Below are 17,032 nucleotides of genomic sequence, written 5' to 3'. Positions count from 1 at the left end.
AGATATGAAACAATAAAAGGGCAAAAATTCTTTAGAGTAACCCAAGATGACGCCCTTTCTGGAAAGGAATTGGTATAGTCAACCTTTGACAAGAGTCCACTGTGAACAAGGCCTAACACAAAGGGTTTCATCATCACAGAAGATGTTATTTTCAAAGAGATTCAAGGATTTTAAGTTGATCCTTTAAATTTCATAAATTGGACTTGGCCAAACTCTTAATAGTGTTGTCTTTAAAATGATTTGGTCAACTTTTTCTTTTCGAGGAAATTATCACTTAAAGATACAGTTGGTAAATAAGCATCTATGCCTTTTCTCAGAAATGATTTGCTGAAATGTGTCCAAATTTTAGAGTTTAGTTAATAGTTTATATGTAAACTATCATACATCTGCTATTTTGCAATGATTGTTAAATTATAGTAGGTCTAGAAATACACAAGGTTCTGTGCTTATATACAAAGGCACTATTGCACATACTCTGTTGAATATTTTGTCAATTATATTTACAAAAAAAGATACTTTCTTAAGAGCATATGTTATTAATATTTGATATGATTTTGAAGTCTGAATATTGAAGTTTAGCCTATATTAGTTAAAATTGAATACTTAGATTTTTGAATTGCAAAATGATTATAAATGGAAGTTTAAAAGGCAAACATTTATTTTCTGAGTCTGCAAGAGAAATAAGATGAACACATAGTTTTATAGTTGCTACCTTGTTAAGCAAATGAGTTGTTCTTAATATTAAAAATCTTATATAGTTGTGTTGAACTGAACCACTGCATTATACCTTATACATTAAATTAAATGTGTTATAAGGAGGCTTTACTTGTCTTTATAAAAATAAATATTACAGGGGCGCCTGGGTGGCTCAGACGTTAAGCGTCTGCCTTCGGCTCAGATCATGATCCCGGGTCCTGGGGTCGAGCCCCTCACCAGACTCTCTGCTCAGCAGGGAGCCGGCTTCTCCCTCTCCTGCTCCCCCTGCTTGTGTTCCCTCTCTGGCTCTCTCTCTCTCTGTCAAATAAATAAAATCTTGTAAAAAAATAAATATTACAAATCTATTACAGTAAACATGAAAAATTGTTTACTAAAAGATATTACTGTTATTTATTACAGTGTATTTTTATTTACACTTAATTCAGTTATCACTTGAGGACTTCTCTATTAGTTAAGGTTAGGTTGCAGAGAACAGAATTCACTCTAATTAGTTAAGGCAGAAAAGATTTATTACCAGACATTAAGTGGCTTACAGAATTATCAAGGGGACTGACTCTAAATTGAACTTTGAAGAACAACTTCCAAAACTACACCACAGAACCAGGCCACCAAGGGAGTTGCTAATTCTTCTGCGATTAGGAAACTGCTACTTCCTGCTACCATGATGAAAAGCCAACACCACAGCTGCTACTTACAGATCCATGCTCCACCTGCTATGATTTATACCAGCAAAAGAGATGCCAAGCATCCCACCTCTCACCACCCACACTCTAGTGACTAAATTGCAATAGAACAAGCAAACGTCTTCGCAACCATGTTTACCAGCAGAAATGGCAGAAGCATAGCCTTCACCTCCCTTCTGCCATTCAAGTCTCAAGAGTATGCATCTGATTGACCTATAATATATCCAGAATCCTAGTTGCAAGGGAATCTGGAAAATATCCTTTTAGCTTTTTAGCCTCTGCAGTACAGGAAGGCACACTAAGAGACTAGAATGGACATTGAGCACTGCATTTGTTTTCTATTGCTGTGTAACAAGTTACCATGTCACACATTTATTATCTCATTATCTTTCAGTGGGTTAGAACTCTGGGCTCAGCTTAGCTGGGCTCAGCTCTCACAAGACTGCAACCAAGGAATCAGCCAGGCTGGTTCTCAAGGGAAGGCTCAACTGGGGAAGAATCGACTTCCATGCTTACTTAGGCTTTTGGCAAAATTTATTTCCTTATGGTTATAGGTCTGGAGGCTTCTTGCTGTTAGTCAGCCAGAGGCTGTCCTCAGCTCCTAGAGGCTTCACTCAGTTCCTAGCAGCTGCCCTCAACTTCTTCAGGCTGCCCACAGTTCCTTGCCATGTGGACTTCCCCAAAATGGCCACTTACTTCATCAGTCTAGTAAGGAGTGTCTCTAGAACAAGACGGTATTTTACATAATGTAACATCTCACAGTGGTGGCATCTCATCCCCTTTGTCAAATTCTGTTGGTTAAAGGTAAGTCACAGGCCCTACGCACTCTCAAGGGGAGGTTACACAATGACATGTTCATCAGGAAGCAGGGACCATAGGAGGTACATCATAGAGTCTGTCCACTACAAGTACCTATCTATGTTATCCACCTCTTTTACCATGCAACATACCCTTCTTCCCATATTTATACATAAGAGCTAATAGCATCAATGGCAAGCTGCTGCCTATCATGACATAAATCCTCATACAAACAAAAATACATTAATCCTCTCTCCCGAGGGAAGATCCAAGTTTCTATTGGTCACTTGGATCCATGGATGAGTGATACCTACTTGTCCTAATTCAATCTCAGTCCCATCTTGATATCCTGTAACGTGAACTAAACAAAAAAAAAGTTAATTACCATAAAACTCGTCTTATATAAAACAGTAGAGGGAAAGTAGGGAAATAAACTGATTGCTATATATAATTACGTACCTTAAAGAGAAAGGGGGAAACTATGAGTAGCTACTATAGTCCTTATTTCTGCAACTAGTCACGAGGCTGTAGTTGTGTTTTATTTTTTTAATTATCACACAATAAATTAACTTCCTTTTGCTCTACACTTCTATGAATTTTAACACAGGTATATATTCCTGTAACCATCATCACAATTACAGAACAGTTCCAACACCCCCCAAAACTCCCTCATGCTATCCATTTATAGTCACACTCTCCTCCCACCCAACAACCACTCATGTTTTCTGCCCACCATATAAAAGACCAGATGTTTGCTTTCCCAGAATCCCCACCTCCTGTGGCCATGTGACCAAGGATTGGCTAATCACATGCTTCTGCTTGGAATTTCTTAATATATAGCAGAGCAGGATGGAAAGTGAGGTATACATTCTGGTGGCAGTGGTGGCATCTTCACATTAACACTCTGGTTCTGACATAGGACTTAAAGTGCTTTTGGATGCCCAGACTTTATTCTCCCTTTTGGGGGGAGCTTCTTAGTGGATCCATGAGCTCAACAGTTCAATAAAGTGTTTTTCCGCATTTCCAGCCAGAATCCATTTCTTCGGCTATTTAAAGTAAGATTGATACATGTGACACTGGGAGCCCTATTCCACTAGATCCCTCAAAGCAACGCAAGCAAATTATCCCGGTAGCTACATTCCTCGGCTTAAAATCACCAGTAGAAGGGTGTTTTATCCTTCATCTCACATTATACTGCAACTTCTGTTTCTATTATCAGAACCACATCTTTCTCCTATCCTAGAAGCATCAAGCAGTAGATTTCCTAGCTTCTAATTCTACTTGTCTTCCTCTGCAGGTAATGTCTCCTTTATGGCTGCTTTTAAGATCTTGGTCTTTCCAATGTTCTGCAGTTTCTTACGATTTATGCAGATTTTTAAAAAATCCTGTTTGGGATTAATGATTAAATTTTGATAATCAACTATCATTCCCCAAGACCCATGTACCTTCTGCACAAGCCAAACAGGCAAGTTAAATGAGGATGTAATAGAAATCCCTCTCCCGCCTCCCATATAACTACATACATCCTTCATATCTTTGATGGGCACTCATTTCTGTGATTTCCCCAAGGATACAGTATTGACAGATACAGCAAACCCTTCGTGGCCCTTCCTACCATAAACAGTCCTTACTACACTGGTCAGGGAGAAAATGTGATCGATCTGTCAGTTGCTGAGTATGGCTATTTTATTTCTTTTTAATATTTTATTTGTTTATTTGTCAGAGAGAGCACAAACAGGTGGAGTGGCAGGCAGAAGGAGAAGCAGGCTCCCCACTGAGCAAGGAGCCCGATGGGGGACTCAATCCCAGGACCCTGGGATCATGACCCGAGCCGAAGGTAGATGTTCATTCAACTGACTGAGCCACCCAGGCATCCCTGAGTATGACTATTTTAAATATACATCCATAAACTAAGAACTAACCATATGAATATTTGCAGATCCACTGGACCCACTGTAGATGGATTCAGGATAAAATTCTGTCTCTTGACTCCATAAGCCCTGATTCTCACCAGTGGATGCCAATTGTATTCTAAGTGGCCCTGGATAAGTGTGAATTCAACGTCAGTGTCCAATCTCTGAAAAGTATGAGTATTTCTAGTTGCCCAGTCATGATTACCCTGGTAAATGGCCACAGGCCCCTCTGGCCAGAAGGAAAAAGGAAAGCCAGAAAGAAAATATACAACATGCTTATGGTATTCATTGTGGAGTCCTTCTTCAAGTGTACCTGGCTTTCCCTTCAAGGGCCTCTGGGTATGTGAACTGACTCAGGCCTGCAAACTGGGGTAGAGGCCATGAATCTTCATCACAATGACTTAAATTAGATCTTTGTTCACCAGACACATATGTTGGCTATACGGATCAAGTAAAAAATAAGTAGGCTGCTCATTTATTTCCATCTAAGGAAACTGAAGAACAGCCACTACCAAACTTCTCGGCAAGTCAAAACATTCAGATTACATCTCTGGCCATGCTTCTATCACATTAACCATGCTCACCCCATCTCTTGTCATTAAGTGCTGCCACTTCGTCTTTGCCAGTCTAAGATCCCATTATTCTCATTGAAATTAGCAAGTTCCTTTCAGTGGCAGCATGTCTCATTTTTATCCCTGGCCTATTAAAGACTACCACTGTAGCATGTTTTGGGAATAATAAGGCTTTTCTCATCAATATATTTTTCAGTGCCTTGGGGAAGAGAACATCCCCTGGGTCCTCTTGGGAGACATAGTTAGGATGTAAGTTAGTGGGTCATATATCATAAATGGACTCCATTGTTTCTATTTCCTTGTCTTTGGAGTATCTCCTATACATTATACCAAGGAATATCTGGCATATCAACTTCATTTAATATGGGCTAGTTTTTAGCCTTGGCTTCAGTCAACTGAGCAAAAAAGAACCACTTCCAACTGGGCAAACTAGTAATTGAATCCAGAATCTCTAGTAAGTATTCAGGTGTTGATATATTTGGCCTAATCTAAAATTACATTCCTTCTTCCATGGTATAGTATTCTCAAAATACATTCCTGCACATATTCTGCAGATCTCTGCCATTATAAATTAGCAAAATTCTGTAATTATCTCCTCCCAGTTCAGACTTTTATTTGTATCCTTGGAGCAATTCTGTGACCTAACTAGTTATAGGTCTGGAAGCAATGAGAGGAGGTAGGGGTGGTACCTGAGGAAAATTGACATTCCCTAGCAAGTAGCTTCAAGCAAGCGAACATTCCCTTCAAGCAACATTCCCTAGCTGGTTCAAGCAAGGCAGAGCCAGCCTCATCAAATAGCATGCTTCCACGGGCAAGTAAGGCTCATTGGTGAAATACTTAGAGTCATCTGAATTCACTCAAATGTCCCCATTTCTATTCTACGGTGTCTCTCTAATCAAATAAATGCCCTTACTTTCATAAAAGTGACCTGACAAGGCTGTGAGTTCGGCATATATTGTAATTGAACAACCCATGGGATCAGACTCTCATTTTCAGCTATGTCAGCTCTACTTCAACAAGGGGTAAGGGAATAGAAACTCCTAGTCCTCTTTTCTTTGAGCTTAGAATTTAAATCCTGCGATTGCTGTTTTCTTTCTCAAACCTCTAGAGCACAGTTAGAAGTTATTCCACTCCACAGTCTTTGGGTATCATGAGCGCCAAAATAATCTGTAGTAGCAGTTACCTGGTCTATCAAGCCTTGCCTTCAATAGACACTTCATGGTAGATGCCCACTTGTGATAATTTGATTGGTTTGCCATCATGTGCCATAGACTATCAACATCCCATCTTCTAATATTAACAGTATCATCACTGCTTTCAAATCCAATCATGCTATCTAATCGATCTGAGTTTCCCAGTTTCTTGAAATGCTATTGCCTTTAAGCACTCCTGCTACTACATTCTTTATTGGTCAGGGTTCAATTTCAGAGAACAGAAGCCACTCTAGCTGGTCTAAGGAGGAAGCAATTTATTACAGGGTGTAAAATGGCTTAGAGAATCATTCGGGAGAGCTGTAGAAACAGATGCTGAGCCTTCAAAATGACTCTCAAAGCCACATCACAAAGCCATGCCATCAAAGAGTGCTGCTGTCTCTCCATACCATCAGGAAATTTCCGGCTCCAGAACCGTGTTACTCTTGCCACAATAGGGAAGCCATTACTATTGCTATTAGTTCCAGAAAAATGCCACCCACAGTACAACCTGCACCAGCAAAATGGGTGCCCTATCACTGCCTCTGGACTCCCATGTAGTTAATATCTAGACCATGGGACCTCTGCTAACCCTCCTGAAGAATAACTAAACCAACTCAACCACTGTGCTTCTCAGCACAGGCAGGAGAAATGAAGCAAAAGCCATATTACACCTTCTAAATCGCATGCCCATGCATCGGATTAGCTGAACCTAAATCATATTCAGAGCTTCAGCTGCAAGGAAGTCTGGGAAGTGTGTTTGTATGTGTACTTTCCATCACCTGCATTACAGGTTACACTCTAGGATGAGGGTGGAATGGAGCTGAACACCAAGTCACAGTATCTACCCTAGCCTTCATCAAAGACTTAATATATTTGGCTTGAACCCCAATTCCAGGATCACAGGAAGCTCAGAGTTCTTTCTGTGATTTTGTCTCTATTTTCTTACGTTTCTCTGAATCATTCTCTGCTTCTAAATGCACACTGCCTTCCTGAGGCCTCTAATCAGAACCTGGCCCAAAACTCCACCCCTCCACCATCTTCTAAAAGAAATCAAATCACACTTAAGCATATGATGATTTATGCATTTCCCCCCCAAGATTTGTGAGGGTATAGGGGAGAAAGGCCATATCAAGGAGCATATAGCCATCTACCATCTCATTGGGCCTCTGTCTTTTCCCACACTTCCGCTTCAAGCTGATCCCTTAAGCTCATAACTTTCCACAAGTCCACACTCCACTTATGACTCTCCCTGCCATTTGAAGCACTATGAGAAGCATAGGACCCTCCTTCTGCTCTGGGCTATTTCTCTTGTATGGTGAAGCCCACAAGTCCTATGTACAATTTCTTCAGGCTCCCCTGAAATTCCAATAAATAGTTTTTTTCATTTCATTATTGGTTATGTATTTCATTAATTGTTATTGTTCTAATTTGCTAATCCTGTATCTTATGAAGAGTAGCTTATGTCCTCATGTTTTCAAAAGGAGTAAGAAAAGGAGAAAGAGCCAAGGACCAGTCCATTTTGCATAAGACATGAGAAATACTTTGTTCATCTCCACCTCGGGGACTTGGCTTTTTTACATCATTATTTCAGTAATTTGTTAGGAGTTGCTACCTATTCCCTGGTGACTCATTAATGGTATCCTAAGCATCTCCCTTTAACGAGTGAGACTTGCTCACTTCCTTGCTTACCACTCCTGGAGGAATCTCCTCACATGATTAAAATTGAAAATTGGGATTAGCAGTGGCTCTCTTCTTCCTGTTTCGTAATTTTCAGATGCCCAGGCTAATTGTTCCTCTCCTAAGCCAAGACCCAAATCAACAATATGAAAAGTGGATGAATTCCAAATACTGGCTTTTGTCTGATTACCAATTTGTAAAGAAACAAAGACATAATATGGGTCAACTTTTTTTTTCTTTTTCTTCAAATTTATTAGATTTTTAAACAATAAAAACAAAGGAAATATTCTTGAAAAGACAAAGCTATATTGATGGGGACTAGATCAGTGGCCGCCAGGGGTTAGTGGCAGGGGAGGGTGCGATTATAAAGGGAATTTGGGGGGATTGATGGAACTATTCTGTATTGATTGTAATAGTGGGTACATGAATCCATACATGTGTTAAAACTCATAGAACAGTATGCCAAATGAAAAAATCAATTTCACAGTATGCTAATTTAAAATAAAAATTTTCAGAAGAAAAAAATCCTTTTTTTTTTTTGTATTGCATAGGATGTATCTAAAAAGGTACATAAGATGCACATTTCAGTGATTTCCTCTGAGGAAGGCAACTAGATGGAAAACAGGTTGGAGAAATATCCTTATTCCTTGTTTACCTTGTGTTTTGAATTTTTTTAATACATTATTTTATTAAAGTATAACATAAGCATACATTTAGATGAATTATCACCAAGTGAACACACCCACCCATGCAACCACCACTAAGGGCACAATATGGAATATTGCCAGCACCTCAGGAGCCTCCCTCCTGCCGCCTCCCATTCATTATCTTTTTCTCTCCTCCCCAGAGAAAACCACAATCTTGACTTCTATGACCACAGATTAGTTTCGCCTATAAAAATTTATATAAACGAAATCGTACAATATGTATTCCTTTTTGTTTGTCTTCTTTCACTCAGTATTATGGGACTCATTCATATAGTATATCGGCAGTTCATTTCCTTTTATTGTGGTGTGATATTTCACTGTATGGATACTCTATAAATTTTTTATCCATTCTACCATTAATGAACATTTGGGTTGTTTCCAGCTTTGGAATATTATGAATAATGTGGTTTCAAACATTCTTGTATTTGTCCTTTGGTGCCACTATTTATATATCTCTTTTGGGTATATCTTTTACATATCTAGGAGCGGAATTACTGGGTCAATAGGGTACATACATGTTCAGCTTTTTGGGTTTCTTTTAAGATTTTATTTATTCGAGAGAGAGAATGAGCAAGGGGAGGGGCAGAGGGAGAAGCAGACTCTCCACTGAGCGGGGAGCCAGAACATGGGGCTCGATCCCAGGACCCTGAGATCATGACCTGAGCCGAAGGCAGACGCTTAACCGACTGAGCCACCCAGGCGCCCCACATGTTCAGCTTTGATAGATGCCAAATGGTGTTTCAAGTGGCTGTACCAATTAACACTCCAATCAATCACAAATAAGAGTTGTGGTAGCTGTGTATCCTCATCAACACTTGGAATGGTCTTCCTATTTTCATCTTAGCCATTCTGGTGAGTGTATAATGTCATCTCGTGGTTTAAATTTGCATTTTCCTCATTGTTTCTTAAATTCTATTGAGGTATAATGTACATACAAATTAATGCATTCACTTAAAGTGCATATTTTGATGAGTTTGACAAATTTATACACCCACACCACACTCAAGGCATGGAACATTTTCACCACCCTAAAAAGTCCCCTTGTTCCCCAACCGGGACAACCTCCTCTACCCTCATGCCCAAGCAACCCTTGACATGCTTTCTGTCATATAGTACATTTATCTTTACTAGAGTTTCATAGAAATTGAGTCACACAGTAAGTTCTCTTTTATGTCTGCCATTTCTTGCTCAGCATAATGTTTGTAAGATTCATCTATGCTGTTGCCTATATCAGAAGTTAATTCTTTTTAGTATTCCATTAGTATGAATATTCCACAATTTGTATATTTATTCACTTGTTCAGTGTCATTTGGGTTATAACCAGCTTTTGGCTATTATGAATAATGTTGCTAGGAACATTTGGGTACAAGTCTTTTTCAAAACATGTTTTCATTTCTCTGGGTTAAATACCCAGAAATGGGAATGACAGGATATGTATTTTTTTAATCTCATAAGGAACTTCCAAACTGTTTTCCAGATTAGCTGTATCATTTTGCATTCCCACCAGCAATATATGAGAGCTCCAATTGCCTCACATTCTTGCCAGCACTTGGCATTCTTAAATTTTGTCTTTTTAGTTTTGGCCATTCTCGAGCATGTGTAGTAGTATTTCATATTGTAGTTTCAATTTGCATTTCACTGATGACTGATGAAGTTCAGCCTCAATTAATGTACTTATGGGCCATTCTTGCATCTTCTTTTGGGAAGAGTCTGTTAGACTCTTTCACTGATTTAAAACATATTTTAAATCAGCCTTATTGAGGTGCAAATCACATACAATAAAATTTACTGATTTCAAACAGTCTGCGGAGTTTTCAAGAAACTTTACACTCATTATAATCACCACTCCAATCAAGATATAGAACATTTCCATCAACCCAAAAAGTTCCCCTGGGACCCTTTGAACAATCCCCTCCCTCCACCCGTGGTCCTTGGCAACACTGATGTGCTTCCTTTCTTTCTTCTTCTTTTTTTTTTTTTTTTAACACTGATCTGCTTTTTATCACTATAGTTTTAGTTTTGCTTTTTCTAGAATTTCATATAAATGGAATCATACAGGATGTAGCCTTTCTTATTTTATAAGATTTTATTCTTCGTTTTCATATACTTCTAAAAACAGCTTTATTGAGATAATTTACATACTGTGAAATTCACCCATTTCAAGTGCACAATCTGATGAGTTTTAGTAATCTTACAGAGTTGCACATGCATCATCACAATCTAGTTTTAGAACATTTTCATCACCCAGAAAAGAGAGTTCTTAATCTTCATTCCCACTGCCAGCCCAGGTAACAAATAATCTACTGTTTATCTGGCTACTTTCACTTATAATGCTTTTGAGATTCATTCTTGTTAGCCAACTATCAGCAGTTAATTCCTTTTCATAGCCGAGTAGTATTCCACTGTGTGGCTACATGACAAAATGTATATCTATTCAACAGTCAATGTACATGTGGATCATTTCCACCTTTTAGCATTCCGTGGTACAAGTTTTGTGTGGTCATATGCTTTCATTTCTCTTAAGTAGGTACCTAGAATTGGAATTGTTGGGTCATATGCTAACACTATGTGTGACATTTTGAGGAACTGTCAAATTATTTTCCCAAGTGGCTGCTCCATCTTATATTTCCACCAGCAATGTGTGAGGTGTCCAATTTCTCCATATGCTTGCCAACACTTGTCTATCTTTTTTATTGTGGCCACTCTAGTGGATGTGAAGTGGTATCCCACTGCAGTTTTCATCTGTATTTTCCTAACATCTAATGATGTTGAGCATCTTTCTATGTTCTTACTAGCTGTTATGGGCTGAATCGTGTCCCCCCAAAACTCATGAAGTGGAGCCTTGTCCGGTTGAGACGTAGTAGTCAGCCCCTGTGTGGGGCTGCATGGCACCGTGGCCTGAAGAGGTAGCTGAGCTTGCATCCACCTAGAACCCTACCACACCAGACAGCATCCTTGACAGCTTGCTGAGGGCTTCCCTGAGGCCTGGCAGAGTTGGGCCTGGAGACCCTGAGGCTGGCTAGTCCAGCTCAGAGTGGCTACCAGCGCTGCCATCAAATCATGGGTTGGGGTGGGGGGTGGCCTGTGGTTCACTGCTGCTTCTGGGTCTGAGCCCAGCCAGTGTCAGCCATGGAGAGGGCTCTGGGTCTCGGCAGGAAAGGGGTTGCAGCCTGCCCCTTACCCCCCACCCCAGTTCTCCTGTCTCCACTTCTCACTGCCCATTCTTTTTTTCATACTCTATCTCTGAAATCCAGTGTGTATTTCACACTTACAGAACATCTGAACTTGAACTGGCTGCATTTCAAGTACTCAATTGGCATGTGAGGCCAGTGGCTACTGTATGGGACAGCACAGTTCTATAGCTTTACCAATATATTTTGTCTACTTATTCTGTCATTGACAGAAAGAGGTATGATAGAATTGTCCTATGACTATGGATGTATCACCTTTTATTTCTATCCAGTTTTGCTTTAAAAATATTGAGTCTAGGGTATTGTGTACATCAAAATTTTAAAATTTTATCTTTTTTTCTGGTGAACTGGGTCTACTGTCATTGTGAAATGATCCTTGTTATCTCTAGTTCACGCTTCCTGCATGAACCCCTGAACCTCATTCATTCTCATCATGACTTATTTGCTATGGTTGCTGTGTAATTTAATGCTCCGTATATTGTTGACCTTACATGACATTATTATTGTTGTTGATTTATACAATGTTTACTTAAGATTTCCCAACAGATTTACTATTTTTATTGTTCTTTATCACTTCTTGCATCTCTAAGCTGCCATCTTGATCACCTATATTTGATATTTCGTTTAGTATGAATCTGCTGGTGACAGATTTTCTGTTTTTGTCTGAAAATATCTTCAGTTCACCTTCTTTTTCTAAATCTTTTATTATGAGATCATTTAGGTTCACATGCCGTTGTGAGAAATAATACAGAAAGATCCCATATACCTTTTACCCAGTTCCCCCAAAGGTAACACCCTGCGTATATATAGTGCATACACCCTGCATAGATACGGTACAATATCACAATCAGGAAACTGACATTGATTCAAGACACTGACCTTATTGAGATTTCTTGTTTAAATGTATTCGTGTGTGTGTGTGTATTTCATTCTGTGCAATTTTATCACTTGTAAAGATTCTTGTGACCACTACCACATCCAAATGCAGAGCAGTTCTCTATCAGAAGGCACTCTGATGCTACCCCGTTACAGCCACATCCATCTCCCTGCTGCCCACCCCAGCTCCAAAAACCACTAATCCAGTCTCCTGTTCTAAAATTTTACCCTTTCAAACATTATATAAGTGGAACCATACAGTAAGTGACCTCTGGGGATTGGCTTTTTTCAGTCATCACAATTCCCTGGAGATGCATCCGGGTTGTTATGTGTATCAACAGTTAGTTCCCTTTTATTCATGAATAGTAGTCCATGGTATGGCATGTGCCCCAGTTTGTTTAACCATTCGTCCACTGGGGTACATGTGGACTGTTTCCAGTTTGGGGATATTATGATTGAAGCTGCTATGAACATTCATGTGTAAGTTTGTGCGTGAACATAAATTTTCCTTTATCTGGGATAAATTACCAAGAGTGCAATCGCTAGGTTGTATGGCACGTACATGCTTAGTTTTGTGAAAAACTGCCATTCTCATTCCCACCAGCAATGGGTAAGTGATCTAGCTCCTCAGCATCCTCTCTAGCATTTGGTGTTGTCACTACTTTTTATTTTAGCCAATCTGATAGACATGTAGTGGTATCTCATTGTGGTTTTGTTTTATGTATGTATGTATGTATGTATGTATTTATCTATTTGACAGAGAGAGAGAGAGAGAGCAAGCACAAGCAGGGGGAGAGGCAGAGGGAGAGGGAGAAGCAGACCCCGCTAAGCAGAGAGCCCGACATGGGGCTCGGTCCCAGGACCCCGGGCTCATGACCTGAGCCGAAAGCAGATGCTTAAGGACTGAGCCACCCAGGTGCCCCCTCATTGTGGTTTTAATTTGCATTTCCGTGATGGTTAATGTTATGGCCTGAATTGTACCCCACCCCCACCAAATGTGTATGTTGAAGTCCTAACACATTTACCTCAGAATGTAACTGTATTTGGAAAGGTCTTTAAAGAAGCGATTCAATTAAAACGAGGCCATTAGGGTGGGAACCTAATCCAATATGACTGGTGTCCTTGTGAGAAGAAAAGGAGACACGAGGGGCACGTGTGCCTACAGAGACGGCTACGTAAAGAGGCTGCAAGAGAGCAGCCAGCTGGGGCGCCTGGGTGGCTCAGTCGTTAAGCGCCTGGGATCGAGCCCCGCATCGAGCCCCGCATCGGGCTCCCTGCTCGGCAGGAAGCCTGCTTCTCCCTCTCCCACTCCCCCTGCTTGTGTTCCCTCTCTCGCTGTGTCTCTCTCTGTCAAATAAATAAATAAAATTAAAGAAAAAAAAAAAAAGAGAGAGAGCAGCCAGCAGCAAGCTAAGGAGAGAGGCTTCAAAAGAAACCAACCATGCCAACATTTTGATCTTGGACTTCTAGCCTTCAGAACTGTAAGAACATAAATTTCTGTTGTTGAAGCCAGCTTGTAGTATTTTGATATGGCAGCTCTAGCCAACTAGTATAGGTACTGACGTTGAACATCTCTTCATGTGTTTATTTGCCATGTGTATATCCTCTCCACCGAAATGTCTCTTCATGTCTTTTGCCCATTTTCTAATGGATTGTTTGGGTTTTTTTTACTGTTGAGTTTTGAGAGTTCTTTTTCTATTCTAGACACGAGGTTTTTGTTGGCCATGTGGTTTGCAAACGTTTTCTCCCAGTATACAGCTTGTCTTTTATGTAATTCATAGGATTTTGATGAGGTCCAATTTATCAATTTTTCCTTCATATTATGGTGATTCTGCTGTCAAATTTAAGAATTATTTGGCTACTTGTAGATCCCCCAAATTTACTTCTATGGTTTTCTCTAGACATTTTGGCATTTTGTGTTTTACATTTGTCTGTTATCCATTTTGAGTGAATTTCTGTGTAAGGTGGGGGTTTAGGGTGAGGTTCATTTTTTGCCTCTGCGTGTCCAATTGTTCCGGTACCACTTTTCTGAAAAGGCTCTTTCTTCATCGAATTGCTTTTGCACTTTTGTAAAGAATCAACTGGACATATTTGTGTGGGTGTGTTCACTTCCTCTTTTGAAAGATATTTTCGCTGGACATCAAATTGTATATTGCTTTTTCATTTTTAAAAAGTTTCCAGCTGTTTGACAATATCATCACATTGTCTGTTGGATTCTATAGTTTCTATTAAGCTGTCATTTTTAATTGTTGCTCTTTTGAAGGTAATCTTTCTTTTTTTATGACTGCCTTCACCCTTAACAGTCTCAAAACAGTGTAAGCTTTTAAAGTAGCATTTGGAAAAAAGAGAACATGAAGCAAAATCACATCTAATGTTACCACCCTACCACAACCCCAGATTTGCACTTTTGGATACTAGTTTCTGTAAGCATTTTTAATTATGGCTAATTCTTTAATCCTCTGCCTATTTCTTTTAAATCATACCCTCTTCTATATGTTTTCAGTTGCGGTGTCCCCAACCACAATGTAATATTCTTGCATTTGCAAAAATAGATAATAAGGAAGCCTTGCCAACATCTACATTTATAATTCTTATCTTCTATTCAGTAGTAAGAGATTTTTCCTTTCAACTAACTCTGCATGGGTTGATTTATGGTTTTATATATGCCTAAGAGGGGAAAGGTACACAGAAGTGTTTAATACATTACATAAAGACTAGTATCTCCACCCTTCTCTTTTTTAAAAGTAAGAAGAAACTTTTTTTCAGTAATTTCATTTGTATTCTCATGACTCTGCCTTCATTTTCCTTTTTGTTTCAGCAAATGTTTTGGTCAGTTGGGATTTCTTCTACCATTTTTGGTGTTGTTCTTGTGCCTATGGTAGTTCTTTTATGGATTATTTGTAGGTTTTAGAGATTCTTCTTTTAATTTCCAGTAATTTTTTTTTTTGGAATTTAAATAGTATGAATCCATAAAGTGGCTTCTAGAAAAAAAAGTCCATTTTCCTAACATGCTGAATACATTCAGAGTGCCATATGTTCATTTTACTCAAGTGTCCTGGCAGCCTACCTTGTGAGAAATAGCATCAACTGAAGATTCTGTAAGCCATTACCAATGGTAACAATCAAAAGTCACCACTCCCTGCAATTCAAGCAAAGCTACTGCTTCACATATTCAGTTTTGTACAATACGGAGCCTCTTTGATAGCTTCCCCAAGTTGAGTAGGAAACAGAGTATCCAGGCAAGGTTGAGCAGACAGAAAAACGGAAATGTTTCAGCAACCTCTAGGAGTGAAGTCGCGAGCTTTAACTTCCCTAGTAATTTTCCTGAATATCTTTTATGTCAGATCTCCAAAGGGTTTTTCTCCCAGAAATTTCTGGAGCTTGTGTCTGTGTTTTGAAAGGCAGACGATTACACTGAAGTTCCTTTCACGGTGCCTATTAAAAGACAACTGCATATAACATTTTCCAATTTTCAGAGTGATTTCATCATATAACCATCCACTCAAACCTCATTTCCAACAAAGCTGTGATGTTGATAGGCTAAAGACTGTCCCCATTTTAGAGATGAGGAAACTAAGTCAATTGTCCAAGATATTACAGATAATAAATGACAGGACCTGAACAAGTACCTGAGTCAAGTCGGCTGATTCTGGTGCTCCTTCCTTCCCACAAAACTGCCCCCATGTGGTTTGCAAACGTTTTGCAATAACAGGATACATTAAATAGCCATGAATAAAATCTCCTAAGTTTACAAAGAATGGATTTTTATTTTAAGGTTTTCTTACCTATGGAAATCGCCCATCAGTTTGCCAGAAGTGTTTTGATAATTAAGTAAGTTCGTGTGGCTCTGTCTTAGCAGGGGATATTTTCACTCTTGGCCCAAGGCAAAGCCCCTGCTCCCAGGCTAACAATTTCGCTACATAGTCAGGTCACTTCTGAGTCCCCATGAGAGAGCCACCCACAACTAGAAGCTCAATATGAAATTTGAATTTAAATTGAATTTGCTCGCCAGGTAATCAGAGGTCAGTGGAAGGTGAAGAGATTTAATAAGTGCACCCTCTCTGCCCGGTGTAGACATAGGCTGGGACAAGACCAACCCTGGGCTAACCTTCCTAGGTGCTGTGGGTTCAAGGAGGAGTTTTCATGCCTGAATCCTACCACTCACCGTTCTCCTCAAAGCTTTCCTCTCCGAACGCTATAAGCACAAGGAACAATTAGCAGAACAGCAGGAAAATGTCATTTACTAATAAAAGCTTGATTTGAAGAATCAGCATATGCCTGGTACCCCCTCTTCTCTTCTTTCTATCTTTCTGTTGCAGGGTTCTCTGGTTCTTAAAAAAAAAAAAAAAAGAATTAATTGGAAAATGCAGCTTACGCTACTCCCTCCCCTCGGAATCTGAGAAGCTAAGGTCTTCTCTTCAGAACAAATTGGCCTGACCTAAAAATCCAGAGCAGGGGGAACTGACTAAATAGTCAGAGATGTATATTACTCTTCACCGTGATGACCTTGTGGCCCTAATGATTCATCAGACCACTCAGATTAGTAGCTCCAACGCAGGGCGATCTAAGAAAGAGGTATATCAGGCACCTGCAATTGTAGGTGAGAGTATTTGCTCTCCACCATGATGGATTGACTTAGTTTCCTCATCTCTAAAATGGGGACAGTCTTTAGCCTATCAACATCACAGACCAAGCCTGAAGCGTG

The sequence above is a fragment of the Neomonachus schauinslandi genome, chromosome X (assembly GCF_002201575.2).
Source record: "Neomonachus schauinslandi chromosome X, ASM220157v2, whole genome shotgun sequence".
Classification (NCBI taxonomy): domain Eukaryota; kingdom Metazoa; phylum Chordata; class Mammalia; order Carnivora; family Phocidae; genus Neomonachus; species Neomonachus schauinslandi.
Note: the sequence above shows the minus strand (reverse complement) of the source record.